The sequence below is a fragment of the Protopterus annectens genome, chromosome 1.part0 (assembly GCF_019279795.1).
Source record: "Protopterus annectens isolate FY-2018-M chromosome 1.part0, PAN1.0, whole genome shotgun sequence".
NCBI lineage: Eukaryota > Metazoa > Chordata > Ceratodontiformes > Protopteridae > Protopterus > Protopterus annectens.
In genome coordinates, this window is record NC_056725.1 from 1,652,202,986 (window position 1) to 1,652,220,988 (window position 18,003).

Genomic DNA, 18,003 nt, shown 5'->3' on the forward strand with positions numbered 1-18,003 from the left:
GCTTAGTCCTGCTTACACCCGAGCTATTCCCAAAAAAAGAAAAGAAAAAAGGGTGACAGGAAAATGGTGAAATGGGGGTAAGCAGGGGGAAAACCAATATGAAAGGCAGGTAGGGATGTGCAGGACAGGTGTAAGAAAGGACCATAAATGTCCATTTCTTGTACAGCAACAGCTGCGCATGCTGCAGACAATTTGGAATATGGAGCCTCACATCCCACAGGGAGGGGTGTTGAGCATCATAACTTTGTTGATTAGTTGCTGGGATGATTGATGGCAGTGTATATGGGGGTGAAATGGAGAGCAATGTATGGGGCAACACTTTTTGCGGGACAGATGCCCTTTATTTTAAGGAGAGAGTGGAATGTTGAGAAAGGGTTGTAGAGATGTTTGGTGAGGTAAGTTGGGGAGGAGAGGTTGCATTTGCAGACAGACAAGACAGGGAAGACAGAGGATGTGGTGGTGTATAACACATAAGTGGGGTAAACACCATTGATGGAGAGGGTGTTTGGGAATCGGAGGACCAAGTGCCCCCAGATGGCAGCAGTGGGACTGAATGCCCCACCCATGGTCAGTCACCAATGCTCCTTCATGGCCCTGAAGGTGGCTGTGGTGGGGGCTGGGCACTGGGGCTGGCCTGCTCCTCTAGGTGCACCAGTCTGCCCTTGATCTGGCACAGTTGGTCATCCAAATCTTGCTGGATAACTCTACGGGTCTATATCAGTTCCACAAAAATCCATTTCAGCGAATACCAAAAGAGCGACACGTATTAATCGAACTGCGAATAGACAGAATGCACTAAACCAGGAAATTTAAAACACTGAATGGTCATAGTTGGCCAACTCCACCAGCCGCTACATACTACCTACCCAAACAAAATAAATAAACCACATACATAGACTAACCAAACCCTACTCCTAACCCTAAAGTAAAGCACCAAAACCCAACTTCTAACCCTACACTAAACCCCATATACACAACTATCTATCCACTATCCTTAACCCCTCCCTAACCCTAAGGTCCATAACTACTGCACACTTCCCCTACGGAGATATACCCTAACAAAATAAATAATACACACAAATACATTTAAGAAAACCCTACTTCTAACACTACACTAAACCCCACATACACAACTATCTATGCACTATCCTTAATCACTCCCTAACCCTAAGGTCCGTAATTAGCACATACTTCCCCTACGGAGATATACCCTAACAAAATAAATAATACACATAAATACATTTAACAAAGCCCTACTTCTAACACAACACTAAATCTTACATGCATTACCTATCTATACCCTTACCTTAACCCGCATCCTACCCTAAAGTCCATACCTATCGCATACTTACCTTATGGAGCTATACCACAGATGGTCCAATGAAAACACTTCCACATTTCGGATTTCGCTGTTTTGGACGTTCGGCTTTTATGTAGTTCACGCAATACGTGTCAATCATTTTGTATTCTCGGAAATGGCATTTCGGTCATCTGATATGGAGTTGACTCTGTACACCATCCCTGGAAACTGATTCTGGGGTGACCACATCCTCTCTACACCCAAGCCCGGGGGGGATGGGCCCCATCTCCCGAGGCAGTTCCACCCATGGGTGTTGCAGGACCAGCGGAGGAGGCAGCTCCAGGTTGGGTCCCAGACATGCTGGGACCCGGTGCCATAATCAGATGAGCTGGAATAGACAGATCCACTGGAACCGGCCTACCCAGTCATGCTATTCTGTTGAGGTTTGTCAAAGTGTATTGGTTAGTCATGAATTGAACATTTCAACATTAGTTATAACAACATGGTTTCATGCTTGCCTGCATCAGCGTACCTTTGTTCAGGGATTCATATAGCTGAAATGCAAAGGTTAACATAAGACAATCCTGGGAAAAACACACTATAATACCTTAGACAGTACTACTCTAAATTCAAATCTTAGTGCAGAACAAATATCATATTGCATTATATCTTGTAGTACAGCTCCACGTCTACACTTTAGAGTAACAATTATTTATTGGCCAACCTTCGGTCACTTCATGGTGTTATTCCCTTGTTTACTTCACAAAGCCTGTAATATTTGATTTCTTGAACAACACAAAACACACACAACAATTGACAGAACACAAATTTATTGAGGGTGAGATGACACTGATTGGTATGTATGTATGTATGTATGTATGTATGTATGTATGTATGTAGCTGACAATCTTTATTGTTTTACACTTTAAATAATGCAGACATTGGAAGACATCTGTTATTACATAATCTATGCAGTACTACCATTATTTCTTCACAATTCTGACTGCAGTTGTACTGTATTTCCTGTAGATTAGGAATGCAGTTAATTTATTCCCTTCACCTTTTCAATGCCTGTGTATACACATTTTATTCCCACACATAATTAATGCTGTATTAACTTTCTTTATGTAAATGTAGCATGTTTCATGCTTTCATCTATATTGAACTGTACCTGACAATACTCACTTATATCAGTCTGGGTCTATGTACACATTCACTGCAATACACTCACAACAGACTATACCTACTGGCAGTTACTACTGTACTCTTTCTTAATTGGATTATTATATATTTGCAAGATATGTCTGTACTCACAACACTCTCAGTGCATCCTGGCCAGGCACCCTGCATGGGCCTCCAGGTTGTGAGCCCCCTCCTCTGCAGCTGTGGGGAGAAAACACACCATTATGCATACCTGTCTATCAGATATTCATACTAGAATTTGGTAAATCAATGGTTCCTATACTTACAAACTTCTGGGGCATTGCAGTCCTGAGCATCTTGGATCCATTGGGCCAAGACTCCCCCTTCCTATGGTTCAGGTCATCATAATCATGACATACTTGGTCATCAGTGCTGGTGAGGTCAGTTGCAGTGGTGTGGTCATGTGCCAGATGGTCCCAGGCCTCTGACTTGTATTCAGAGCCCTGGTACTGGCCCTGCACTAGTCTGTCACCATGGTCTTTGACAAGGAGCCCAACCATGACCATGGGCTCAAAAATGCCCCAGTGCTGCACCCGGAAGCACACACCCACTCAAACTCCAGCCATAGGTCCTACAGTGATCAAACTCCAAAAGGTTATGGCTGTATTCCTACCTGTTCAGCTGAAATAAAACTGTTTTCCTGCCCTTTGCCACTATTGGACCATTTTTTAAAAATGCTAAATGAAGCTTAACGCCACACAAACCTGTTAGGCTTAGCTGAGCAGTGCTTAAACTGGCAATGCTTAGCAATGATTAGCAGTGCACAAACTGGCTTAGCTGAGCTGAGGACTGCTTAAACATGGATTGCTTAGCAGTGCCCAAACAAGCTAAGTGGAGCTGTGTGTTGCTAAGTACTGTCAAAACAGGTCCTGTTTAAGCATTGCTTGGCTTGACTTAGCAATGCTTAGCAGAGCTTAGCTACAGGCAAACCAGAGTTTTTCAAAAATAAAAAAAATTCTTGAAAGTAATTGTTCATTAATGATACTTTATTATTATGTCTATCTATTTTACTTTATATCTCCTAAATGTATGCATTTCGCTACATTATCTTGGAGTGTAACTTTGATGTACTGAACACTTTTGTGTAACTAGGGCTTTTATCCTCTGGTCTCAACTGAATATGGGCTTCTGGTCCAGCTGGACTAACCTGGTTGTCAAATGTCAATCTATACATAAAAAACTTAAAACATTTCCCAATTGCATGTAAAAAGCTGAAGGGCCTGTATTCAAACTGTGCACCTACTACACATGAAGCGGTCACTCTAACCATTCAGGTACTGAGAATATGGTGGTTAGAGCTATACAGTTCTATATAGCTCTCAGTTATGTTTAAGCACAGCTGACCACTGCACCATACCTCGCAAACCCACTTAGCTATGCTTAAAGATGACCTTTTCTAACTAATTAAATGCATCTGGTTTCTATTTTTAGATTTCTGGCATGTGTCTATTGCTAAATGCTGCACTGCACAAACACACAAAAAATGATTTAAATGTTTTTCACTTCATTATTTAAGTGCCATCCACCTCTTTAACAGTGTGTGGGTGGTTACTCATTTGCAGACACTGTAACACACCCCCTACACTGATTCTGTAACCGTTTTACATGGCTGTCTCTCAGTAGCGCACCTTCGTTAATGTGTAAGGTACACTGCCGAGGGGAAGCTGCAGACACGGCCACAAAACTATTCCTACACAGAGTTTATTAAATCTGAGGGTATATCCTTCAGAAAATCAAGCCAAAAATTGTCAAAAGTGAGCATACCTTCAGGTCAACAAACAAATATTCCTCAACTTGAACAACAGCAATGAGGAAAAACTATGTTAGAACAAAATTTTTAATAGATAGAATATATAACAATGATCACTTTTACAGATGCAATATCAAGTTTGTAAAATACATACTATTTATATATATATATATATATATATATATATATATATATATATATATATATAGAGAGAGAGAGAGAGAGTCACATCTTCAACAAATCAGTTAAGATACACCCAGCAGCAATGTAACAATTTGGTGATGTAATTTCCATGCAATCAACATTGGTTTTAAACTTAAGCTCTCATTTGACCCTGGGTCAACAGTAGCATTTAATTTAGTGATCCATTTATATTCTGCTTTTTCTGATACATTTCTAATATCACATCACACATTCTCAAGCATCGCCTGCATTACTCTATACTTAAAACTGAGTGTATTACCTTTCTCTTTAACATGTTTTGCCATGGCATTAGTATTACTTAAAATATTGATGTCATATACACGATTGTGTATCCTTTCCTTATGATGTCTATTGGTTTTTCCATCATAAAATGCAGTGCAGCAGTTGCACATAGCTATATAAATCAGATTTTTTGTACTGCAGTCAGAGTAACATCTCAAAAGAAATGTTAGTTGCACAACTGGATGAGAAAAGCTGTATTGCTGGGCTATGCAGTAACAATAGCTACAATTATAGCATGGGAACATACCCACCCTAATTTATTAACTTATTAGTTTGTAGAGCTCTATAACATGATTGTTTCTTTAATGAAGCTTTATTTTTAAAAGTAAACAATAGTCATTGACCAATTATCTTTCACAGATCTAGATTATCAGTTAGAATATGTCAATGTCACTTAACTTTGTCAAAATAGAAGTTACATTCCAAGAGAACGTACGTAGTATCCTATGTACGTAATCCCTTTCATATATATTATCAGCTTTATTCACCACTCACAAAATAAAAGGGTTGGCTGTGTTATTGCTGTCATCTACCACTTGCTGCATAGCATCATCTATTTGACTAGCAGGGTATCATCTCCTTAAAAAACCCTTCTTCAAACCAATAAGCTTTTCTCCCCGGACCTCCGCTGAAAATGGACATGCATCCAGTCAGACTATCCCGGTCAACAAATGTAAAATAAAAATAAAATAAAAATAAATAAGCATCACAGCTAAATTACTGTCATCAGTTATCAAAAGAGTTACCCTTAACATCTGAATTGATAAAATATTCCTATAAATATACCTTGAATGCAAACTCTACCATGTAAGTAGACTATTCTTCCTGCATCCTTTCCTTGTAGCTATGCAGCCATCCTCTTTATACACATTGATGTCTAAAAAAAATTAATATTTTCCACCAGATTTTTAGGAAGTCAGTCATGCTCTGTAAATATAATGACTAGCTGAAGTGATTCAATGTCATTCTTCCATGTCAAGTATAGATCATCCATAAAACAATGATAACATGAGACATACTATGTATTATTATTGTCATTAAACAAGTATTTTTTTCTCCCATACAACTTAAACAAAATTTGCATAACTGTTAGCACAGGCAGTGCCATCACAAAACTTTTAGTTTGTAGATATATATCATCATTAAAACAGATCACATTATTCTGCAAGACTAATTCAAATAAGAGTCAAATCATTTGTCAGTCGAGTTAGAATTCTCAGTAGTTGAAAAAGAATTCTATGAATAGTCTCAATGCCAATTTTATTAGGTATAATACTGAATAGTGATTTAATATCTAGTGTCACCAATAATATACCATCAAATACATCTTTAGTCTCTTAAAAAGTATGTAGAGCTGAAATAAAACTGTTTGTATCTTTCATTACAGGTATTATCAAATCACCAACTGGTCTCAATTGATTCTCTGTATAAACAGAGGTTCTGTCAGTTACCCAGCAGATACTTTAGAGTTAGAAGGGAGGGGGCTCATATGATGATTTATGTATCATAGGAAGAACGCAAATAGTTGGAATAACTGGATGGGGGACACAGAAGGAATCAAATAATTCTGTAGTTAATAAACTACACTTAAATCATATAACATAGATTTAACTTTAGATACAATATTAACATTAAACACAGACATGTTCTTATATGTGTCACCTTCATTCAATAACAAACCCTTCTTATCAGATAAAAATCCCTGTCCATAATCACTATACCACCACCTTTGTCAGCACTTTAATCTCAGTTTTACTATTTAACTTGAGTTTGCACAAAGTTCAACATTCTATGCTGGTTACTGATTATATTATAAAACCTACTTGTATTATTTTTATCAGTGAGACAAGCCGGCTCAGGGAAACCAAAAGAAAGCAAATGCTCGGAATGCTGTAGAGTTATCTTAACGCAAGATTTATTTAAAATAACAATAAAAAGGCATTTTCGCTACCAAAACTGTGGTAGCTTCCTCAGAGAGAAGTAAAATCAACAATGCAGAGTACTGGCAAAAATACTAGCATTTGGCGCCACAATACAGAATACAATTAAACCAATTAGGTAGCAAGAAAACGTCATTTCCTGCCTTGCTAAACTAACAGAAATAATTTAGCGTTATGCCATAAGTGTGACAAAGACTAAACTTGCAACTACTAGACAACACATACTGCAAGTGTACCAGTTATAAAGCCAGACATAACAAAACCTTACAAATTAAATACAGTTTTTTAAAAGTACCTAAACAAATATAAGTTGCAGTGTGTAAGTGTACACTAAAAAGTGTCTGTGCGCTTAAAATAACCTGAGGTCAGCAGTACACAAATTATAACTTACAAGGAAACGTTAAAAATACAGTCCTACTAAGTGAAGGACGCTGTAAATAATGGAATGGAAATAATCTGCAATTATTGGTATCACATTATTGCACAAATACAAGTGACAAAGTTAAACTTGAAAGAGCATGAAAAAAACCATGCAAATAATGCAGTCAATGAAGTAGCTTGGCAGAAAAAACTGCAATGTGTAAAAGTGCGCTAAAAGACTACAATATGTAGGAATGCGCTAGAAAATGTATACCCGCTTAAAGTAACATAAAACAACCAATCCATAAAAATATATGTTGCAGAGGTATATGAAGAATACGTCCTGTGCAATAAAAAACCTATACATGTAGTAAAATAATAAAAGTTATCCAAGAGATGTATGCTAGTTAAGATAAAATAAATGAGTGTACAATATAGAAAGACACCAATAAAAAATAATAAATTTATCTTAGATAGCTTTTGAGTTTAAGAAGACATGATATATTGCAGTTTTCATTCAACCAGGCGGGTAAAATGCATTAAGTTTTATCTGCCATTCCAATTCTTTGGTTTCCAAGAAGATAGATACAGGACCGCCCCTTATGTTATGTGGAATGTGGTCTATGGCAATAAAGCGAAACTTGTGTCCAGTGTTGTGGGTGATATGTTTCGCCAAAGCATTGTCATCCTTACATTTTTTAATAGCATACATATGTTGGTAAATTCTTTCTTTAAATTTACGCTCTGTTTTACCAACATAGTACGCGGGGCAGCTATCACAAGTAGCTAAATAGACAATAGACTTCGTGTCACAGTTTATTTTATAGTGAATGCTGAATTTTTTACCATTCAATTGAAAAGAGTTACCTGTTCTAAGGCTGCTACACCAGTTGCAGTGACCACACATGTATGTCCCTTTTTGTTTTGAAAGCATGTCAGAGTGCTTGTTCCTCTCCAACAAAGCTTTCAAATTTTGTCCTCTCCTGTAAACTATCACAGGCTTGTCTCCCAGTTTCTCAAGTAGAAAACTTTTACTCGTAATAAAGTACCAGTTTTTAAATATGATGGAACAAACATGACTAGAATCAATGCTATATGTTGTGATAAAACTGGAAGAATACTTATGAGCCTCCTTATGTGTATGCAATGGGGGAGTGGTGAAACTGGATGATGATGGTGATACGAACAAAGAGGGGATTTCAATGAATCCTTTGTTGTTATTGTCAAGAAGGGGTTTATAAAAACCTCCTATTCTCTTGTTTCCAACTTCTGATGTTAATTCATGAATTAGTGACACTGGGTAGTCACAGCTACTGAACATTTCAAATAATAATTGGCATTCACTATCAAAGTAAGCTTCAGTGCTGCACATTTTAGCTGCTCTGATGAGCTGACCTTTGACTATTGATCTTTTTTGCTTAATTGGATGCTGGCTAGAAAAATGGAGAAATGAATTACAGTAGGTTGGCTTTCTGTAGATAGAAGAAGATGGTGAGCCAGCCAACATGTTTTTTTCAAGCCTAACATCCAAATAGTCTATGGAGTTTGTTGAAAAATGGTGTGTAAACTTAAAAAAAGAAGTAGTGCTGTTCATGTATTCAATGAGCAAGGATGCATCCTGTTCTGAACCCCTGAATAAAATGAAGATATCATCCAGGTATCTGGTATAATATGCTATCTGGTGTGAGAAATTAGAATTGTTAAGAATACATTTTTTCTCCCAGTAAGCAACAAACATGTTGGCCACAGAGGTGCCACAGGGTGAGCCCATTGCAATACCTTGTGTTTGTAAAAAGTATTGCTTTTCAAAAATAAAGAAGTTAGATGTTAAAATGATCTCTAAGAGCTCAGTCACTGTGTCAATGTCATTTCTGGATGCACCTAAACTGGTAAGTACATTGGCAATCCATTCTGTGGCTTCCAAGTGTGGGATAGAGGTGTAAAGATCCACCACATCTATGGTGAGAAAATTACAATTAGGATCCAAATTAAGCTGGTTGATGTCAGAAAGAAAGGACCATGGATCCTTACAGATACCAGGGATTGATTGGAGGTACCTGGACAAAATACTGTCCACTAGACGTGCACAAGATGGGTCATAGAAGACCTGCCATCTATAAGGGCTCTCATTGGTGGATTGTGTAGGTCTTTATGTATTTTAGGGATTCCAAAAATGATAGGGGTCTTTGGTGTTGTGATGTCAATAAAGTGATAAATGTCACTGTTGATTTTACCTGAAAGGAATAAATCCCTAAAGTAACCCCTATTTCTGGAAAGGGCTGTGTTCATTTCGTTGAGAAAAGAGGGTTTGTAAACTGGACTATCAAGAATGCGTGACATTCTTGCAGAATAGTCCATTTTATCGAAAATGACCAGCCCACCCCCTTTATCCGGTTTGAGAACTCTTACTGGTAAGTTACAGAGTTCACTCAAAAGTAGTTGTTGTCGTTTAGAGATGTTAAATTTCTGCTGTCTAGCTAAAGATTTATAGTGCGCGTCGAGGTATCTCAAATCAAATTCACAAGCTCTTTCAAAGAGGGATAATTCAGGGTGTAGTGGAGGGTTATATACACTCAATAATTTTAGGTTACATAACTCTTGTTGCATAGGAGCAGAAAATAGTAGACCTAGGTTAAGCTTTCGTGTGAAGCATTTTAAATCAATTATAGTGTCAGACAAGCTAAAATGGCAACTAGGTACAAAAGTGTTGCCAAAGGCCAACAAGTCAATAAGTTCTTGTTCAATGATGAAACTAGAAAAATTATAGATGTGAAAGTCACCCTTTTTATTGACTAAAATTTTAGGAAGCATATTGTGTCCTAGAGAAAAAACATTGTTAAGGTTTAAGGTCAGTGGTTGTTCCGGCGGGCATTCCTGTGACCTTGTTGACGATTGTTGTTGCGTTGACCTAAAAAACCTATGTTGTTGTTATTATGACGTTGATTGTATTGACCATCCCCCTGATGTTGAGAGACATTATTAGAATTCTGATTGTAATTGTTCCTATTGGCCCTGATTCTGTTGCTTCGACATGGGCCTTGTCCTAAATCCGGGTCAGGAAGTTCTTGAATAGGATCCATTTGTTGGTCATGATTGTAAACAGGTTCAGATACTCTGTCAGAAGGTGGATGGTCAGTGTTGGGGGACTCCACGTGGGAAGAAGGAATAGTTAATTTTACATAAGCTTTATTTTGTTGGTAGACTAATCTATCCCTGCTTAGTTTTTTAGACTTGTTTCCTTTTAACTTGCCCAATAATGCATCAATGCTATTAAAGATGCGTGCATAGTCATATTTGTATCTTGTAAAATCTAGGTCTGCTTTAATCAGATTGTCCAGCTCATTGATTTCCAATGTAAGAGTAGAAATATGTGTTGAGTAATGTTTGATCATTTGTTCAAGAAGTTGAAAGCATTGCTGATCAAATAAAGTTCTTAAATCAGATAAAAAAGCAGCATCAATAAATAAACCTGTGGGAGCAAAAGTGCTCCGCAGTCCCTTAGGAATAATTTTATCTTGCAAGCACTGTTTAAAATAGCAAACTTCGAGCTGTAATTTACGAAGTTTTAATAGTTTAGCATCAAATGTTTTAAGCTTGCTCACCAATGAATCCATAGAAGCAGTAGAATTAGTACTTTGTGGTGCCGGTAGTTCCTGTAAGCCATACTGTGAGAATGTGAAGGAATCCAGGTCTGTAATCCACTCACAAAGTGATGGAACCCCAATAAGCACAGGATTCATATTATTACTGTTAGCGTTATTATTCATAGCGTTATCAGCTCCAACTGAGCCTTGTGCAGGTTGCAATGAAACTTGAGGGCTTCCAGCGGTAGAAATAAAGTTGGTGCGCTGACCCGCTGGAATAGAAGTAGAGCCCACCATGATAGAAGAGTTACTCTGCATAGTGTTACTGCCAACATTGCCATTCGCAATTCTGGTGTCAAAGTTGTCCAAATGGGCATTTAACATATCTAGCCGTTGTGTTATAACGGCAAGAAGAGAAGCCATGTCGCTATTAGTCCCAGGTGTTTCTGTATTAGTAAGCCCAAAGATGTTAGGTCTTGCTGGACTTTCCGGTGTTCCTGTAGCCAAAAGACAAAGACGACTCACAAACTTAGTAAAAAACAGTAAACCAGTAAGACAAGCCGGCTTAGGGAAACCAAAAGAAAGCAAATGCTCAGAATGCTGTAGAGTTATCTTAACGCCAGATTTATTTAAAATAACAATAAAAAGGCGTTTTTGCTACCAAAACTGTGGTAGCTTCCTCAGAGAGAAGTAAAATCAACAATGCAGAGTACTGGCAAAAATACTAGCATTTGGCGCCACAATACAGAATACAATTAAATCAATTAGGTAGCAAGAAAACGTCATTTCCTGCCTTACTAAACTAACAGAAATAATTTAGCGTTATGCCATAAGTGTGACAAAGACTAAACTTGCAACTACTAGACAACACATACTGCAAGTGTACCAGTTATAAAGCCAGACATAACAAAACCTTACAAATTAAATACAGTTTTTTAAAAGTACCTAAAGAAATATAAGTTGCAGTGTGTAAGTGTACACTAAAAAGTGTCTGTGCGCTTAAAATAACCTGAGGTCAGCAGTACACAAATTATAACTTACAAGGGAACGTTAAAAATACAGTCCTACTAAGTGAAGGACGCTGTAAATAATGGAATGGAAATAATCTGCAATTATTGGTATCACGTTATTGCACAAATAGAAGTGACAAAGTTAAACTTGAAAGAGCATGAAAAAAAACATGCAAATAATGCAGTAAATGAAGTAGCTTGGCAGAAAAAACTGCAATGTGTAAAAGTGCGCTAAAAGACTACAATACGTAGGAATGCGCTAGAAAATGTATACCCGCTTAAAGTAACATAAAACAACCAATCCATAAAAATATATGTTGCAGAGATATATGAAGAATACGTCCTGTGCAATAAAAAACCTATAAATGTAGTAAAATAATAAAAGTTACCCAAGAGATATATGCTAGTTAAGCAGTTTTTTCTGCCAAGCTACTTCATTTACTGCATTATTTGCATGTTTTTTTCATGCTCTTTCAAGTTTAACTTTGTCACTTGTATTTGTGCAATAACGTGATACCAATAATTGCAGATTATTTCCATTCCATTATTTACAGCGTCCTTCACTTAGTAGGACTGTATTTTTAACGTTCCCTTGTAAGTTATAATTTGTGTACTGCTGACCTCAGGTTATTTTAAGCGCACAGACACTTTTTAGTGTACACTTACACACTGCAACTTATATTTCTTTAGGTACTTTTAAAAAACTGTATTTAATTTGTAAGGTTTTGTTATGTCTGGCTTTATAACTGGTACACTTGCAGTATGTGTTGTCTAGTAGTTGCAAGTTTAGTCTTTGTCACACTTATGGCATAATGCTAAATTATTTCTGTTAGTTTAGCAAGGCAGGAAATCACGTTTTCTTGCTACCTAATTGGTTTAATTGTATTCTGTATTGTGGCGCCAAATGCTAGTATTTTTGCCAGTACTCTGCATTGTTGATTTTACTTCTCTCTGAGGAAGCTACCACAGTTTTGGTAGCGAAAACGCCTTTTTATTGTTATTTTAAATAAATCTTGCGTTAAGATAACTCTACAGCATTCCGAGCATTTGCTTTATTTTGGTTTCCCTGAGCCGGCTTGTCTTACTGGTTTACTGTTTTTTACTAAGTTTGTGAGTCGTCTTTGTCTTATGGCTACAGGAACACTGGAAAGCCCAGCAAGCCCTAACATCTTTGGGCTTACTAATTCAGAAACACCTGGGACTAATAGCGACATGGCTTCTCTTCTTGCCATTATAACACAACGGCTAGATATGTTAAATGCCCGTTTGGACAACTTTGACACCAGAATTGCGAATGGCAATGTTGGCAGTAACACTATGCAGAGTAACTCTTCTATCATGGTGGGCTCTACTTCTATTCCAGCGGGTCAGCGCACCAACTTTATTTCTACCGCTGGAAGCCCTCAAGTTTCATTGCAACCTGCACAAGGCTCAGTTGGAGCTGATAACGCTACGAATAATAACGCTAACAGTAATAATATGAATCCTGTGCTTATTGGGGTTCCATCACTTCATGAGTGGATTACAGACCTGGATTCCTTCACATTCTCACAGTATGGCTTACAGGAACTACCGGCACCACAAAGTACCAATTCTACTGCTTCTATGGATTCAATGATGAGCAAGCTTAAAACATTTGATGCTAAACTATTAAAACTTCGTAAATTACAGCTCGAAGTTTGCTATTTTAAACAGTGCTTGCAAGATAAAATCATTCCTAAGGGACTGCGGAGCACTTTTGCTCCCACAGGTTTATTTATTGATGCTGCTTTTTTATCTGATTTAAGAACTTTATTTGATCAGCAAGGCTTTCAACTTCTTGAACTAATGATTACTCAACACATATTTCTACTCTTACATCGGAAATCAATGAGCTGGACAATCAGATTAAAGCAAACCTAGATTTTAAAAGATACAAATATGACTATGCATGCATCTTTAATAGCACTGATGCGTTATTGGGCAAGTTAAAAGGAAACAAGTCTAAAAAACTAAGCAGGGATAGATTAGTCTACCAACAAAATAAAGCTTATGTTAAATTAACTATTCCTTCTTCCCACTTGGAGTCCCCCAACACTGACCATCCACATTCTGACAGAGTATCTGAACCTGTTTACAATCATGACCAACAAATGGATCCTATTCAAAAACTTCCTGACCCGGATTTAGGACAAGGCCCACGTCGAAGCAACAGAATCAGGGCCAATAGGAACAACTACAATCAGAATTCTAATAATGTCTCTCAACATCAGGGGGATGGTCAATACAATCAAGGTCATAATAACAACAACACAGGTTTTTTAGGTCAACGCAACAACAATCGTCAACAAGGTCACAGGAATGCCCGCTGGAACAACCACTGACCTTAAACCTGAACAATGTTTTTTCTCTAGGACACAATATGCTTCCTAATATTTTAGTCAATACAAAGGGTGAATTTCACATCTATAATTTTTCCAGTTTCATCATTGAACAAGAACTTATTGACTTGTTGGCCTTTGGCAACACTTTTGTACCTAGTTGCCATTTTAGCTTGTCTGACACTATTATTGATTTAAAATGCTTCACACGGAAGCTTAACCTAGGTCTACTATTTTCTGCTCCTATGCAACAAGAGTTATGTAACCTAAAATTATTGAGTGTATCTAACCCTCCACTACACCCTGAATTATCCCTCTTTGAAAGAGCTTGTGAATTTGATTTGAGATACCTTTACGCGCACTATAAATCTTTAGCTAGACAGCAGAAATTTAACATCTCTAAAGGACAACAACTACATTTGAGTGAACTCTGTAACTTACCAGTAAGAGTTCTCAAACTGGATAAAGGGGGTGGGCTGGTCATTTTCGATAAAATGGACTATTCTGCAAGAATGTCACGCATTCTTGATAGCCCAGCTTACAAACCCTCTTCCCTTAACGAAATGAATACAGCCCTTTCCAGAAATAGGGGTTACTTTAGGGATTTATTCCTTTCAGGTAAAATCAACAGTGACATTTATCACTTTATTGATATCACAACACCAAAGACCCCTATCATTTTTGGAATCCCCAAAATACATAAAGACCTACACAATCCACCAATGAGAGCCCTTATAGATGGCAGGTCTTCTATGACCCACCCTTGTGCATGTCTAGTGGACAGTATTTTGTCCAGGTACCTCCAATCAATCCCTGGTATCTGTAAGGATTCATGGTCCTTTCTTTCTGACATCAACCAGCTTAATTTGGATCCTAACTGTAATTTTCTCACCATAGACGTGGTGGATCTTTACACCTCTATCCCACACTTGGAAGCCACAGAATGGATTGCCAATGTACTTACCAATTTAGGTGCATCCAAAAATGACATTGACACAGTGACTGATCTCTTAGAGATCATTTTAACGTCTAACTGCTTTATTTTTGAAAAGCAATACTTTTTACAAACACAAGATATTGCAATGGGCTCACCCTGTGGCACCTCTGTGGCCAACATGTTTGTTGCTTACTGGGAGAAAAAAATTATTCTTAACAATTCTAATTTCTCACACCAGATAGCATATCATACCAGATACCTGGATGATATCTTCATTTTATTCAGGGGTTCAGAACAGGATGCATCCTTGCTCATTGAATACATGAACAGCACTACTTCTTTTTTTAAGTTTACACACCATTTTTCAACAAACTCCATAGATTATTTGGATGTTAGGCTTGAAAAAAACATGTTGGCTGGCTCACTATCTTCTTCTATCTACAGAAAGCTAACCTACTGTAATTCATTTCTCCATTTTTCTAGCCAGCATCCATTTAAGCAAAAAAGATCAATAGTCAAAGGTCAGCTCATCAGAGCAGCTAAAATGTGCAGCACTGAAGCTTACTTTGATAGTGAATGCCAATTATTATTTGAAATGTTCAGTAGCCGTGACTACCCAGTGTCACTAATTCATGAATTAACATCAGAAGTTAGAAACAAGAGAATAGGAGGTTTTTATAAACCCCTTCTTGACAATAACAACAAAGGGCTCATTGAAATCCCCTCTTTGGTCGTATCACCATCATCATCCAGTTTCACCACTTCCCCATTGCATACACATAAGGAGGCTCATAAGTATTCTTCCAGTTTTATCACAACATATAGCATTGATTCTAGTCATGTTTGTTCCATCATATTTAAAAACTGGTACTTTATTACGAGTAACAGTTTTCTACTTGAGAAACTGGGAGACAAGCCTGTGTTAGTTTACAGGAGAGGACAAAATTTGAAAGCTTTGTTGGAGAGGAACAAGCACTCTGACACGCTTTCAAAACAAAAAGGGACATACATGTGTGGTCACTGCAACTGGTGTAGCAGCCTTAGAACAGGTAACTCTTTTCAATTGAATGGTAAAAAATTCAGCATTCACTATAAAATAAACTGTGACGCGAAGTCTATTGTCTACTTAGCTACTTGCGATAGCTGCCCTGCGTACTATGTTGGTAAAACAGAGCGTAAATTTAAAGAAAGAATTTACCAACATATGTACGCTATTAAAAAATGTAAGGATGACAATGCTTTGGCGAAACATATCACCCACAACACTGGACACAAGTTTTGCTTTATTGCCATAGACCACATTCCACATAACATAAGGGGCGGTCCTGTATCTATCTTCTTGGAAACCAAAGAATTGGAATGGCAGATAAAACTTAATGCATTTCACCCTCCTGGTTTTAATGAAAACTGCAATATATCATGTCTTCTTAAACTCAAAAGCTATCTGAGATAAATTTATTATTTTTTATTGGTGTCTTTCTATATTGTACACTCATTTATTGTATCTTAACTAGCGTACATCTCTTGGATAACTTTTATTATTTTACTACATTTATAGGTTTTTTATTGCACAGGAAGTATTCTTCATATACCTCTGCAACATATATTTTTATGGATTGGTTGTTTTATGTTACTTTAAGCGGGTATACATTTTCTAGCGCATTCCTACATATTGTAGTCTTTTAGCGCAATTTTACACATTGCAGTTTTTTCTGCCAAGCTGCTTCATTTACTGCATTATTTGCATGTTTTTTTTCATGCTCTTTCAAGTTTAACTTTGTCACTTGTATTTGTGCAATAATGTGATACCAATAATTGCAGATTATTTCCATTCCATTATTTACAGCGTCCTTCACTTAGTAGGACTGTATTTTTAACGTTCCCTTGTAAGTTATAATTTGTGTACTGCTGACCTCAGGTTATTTTAAGCGCACAGACACTTTTTAGTGTACACTTACACACTGCAACTTATATTTGTTTAGGTACTTTTAAAAAACTGTATTTAATTTGTAAGGTTTTGTTATGTCTGGCTTTATAACTGGTACACTTGCAGTATGTGTTGTCTAGTAGTTGCAAGTTTAGTCTTTGTCACACTTATGGCATAACGCTAAATTATTTCTGTTAGTTTAGCAAGGCAGGAAATCACGTTTTCTTGATACCTAATTGGTTTAATTGTATTCTGTATTGTGGTGCCAAATGCTAGTATTTTTGCCAGTACTCTGCATTGTTGATTTTACTTCTCTCTGAGGAAGCTACCACAGTTTTTGTAGCGAAAACACCTTTTTATTGTTATTTTAAATAAATCTTGCGTCAAGATAACTCTACAGCATTCCGAGCATTTGCTTTCTTTTCGTTTCCCTGAGCCGGCTTGTCTTACTGGTTTACTGTTTTTTATTAAGTTTGTATTATTTTTATGATTAAATCTGCATTATACAATAAATGCTCACTACTATTCAAAAACAAGAATACTGATTGGACAAACCAACCAGTGTTCCCATTGTGAATCAAGAATATGCCAACAGAAAAAAGTCCAACTGTTGAAGTACCATTGAGCAGCCAGACTTTCTATCATCATATCCTAAGGGACACAGAAAAATATAAAAAAGTCAGGTGTATTCTGCAAAACTAATCAGAAACCTACCTGATTTGTCCTTATATGCTTACACTGTCCATTGTAAATCTCTGTTTTTTAATAGTTATAAAATAAAGCATCAGCAAAGATTCTGTCTTCTCCATCACTTCTTCTGCACTGATAGACTGTGCAAGTTTATACATGCAAGTTCAGTACATGCTGAGTGTGTCACTATAGGGAAGACAATGCAGAAGACTGAAGTACCATTATACCAATGCATTATTTAAGAAAGGTAAGCAGTTTTTTTCTTAAATAATATAATTGTATAATACCAATAATCCACTCCTATGTGTGAGTATATCAGTATTTAACCATGTACAGTTGTGGATTATTGATTAAATACATGTCATACTCACAAAAAAAAAAGCATTAACAAGAGGGTGATGCACAGGGACAAACAAACTTTACTTTTTAAACATACAAGCTGCATTCCCATTCTTA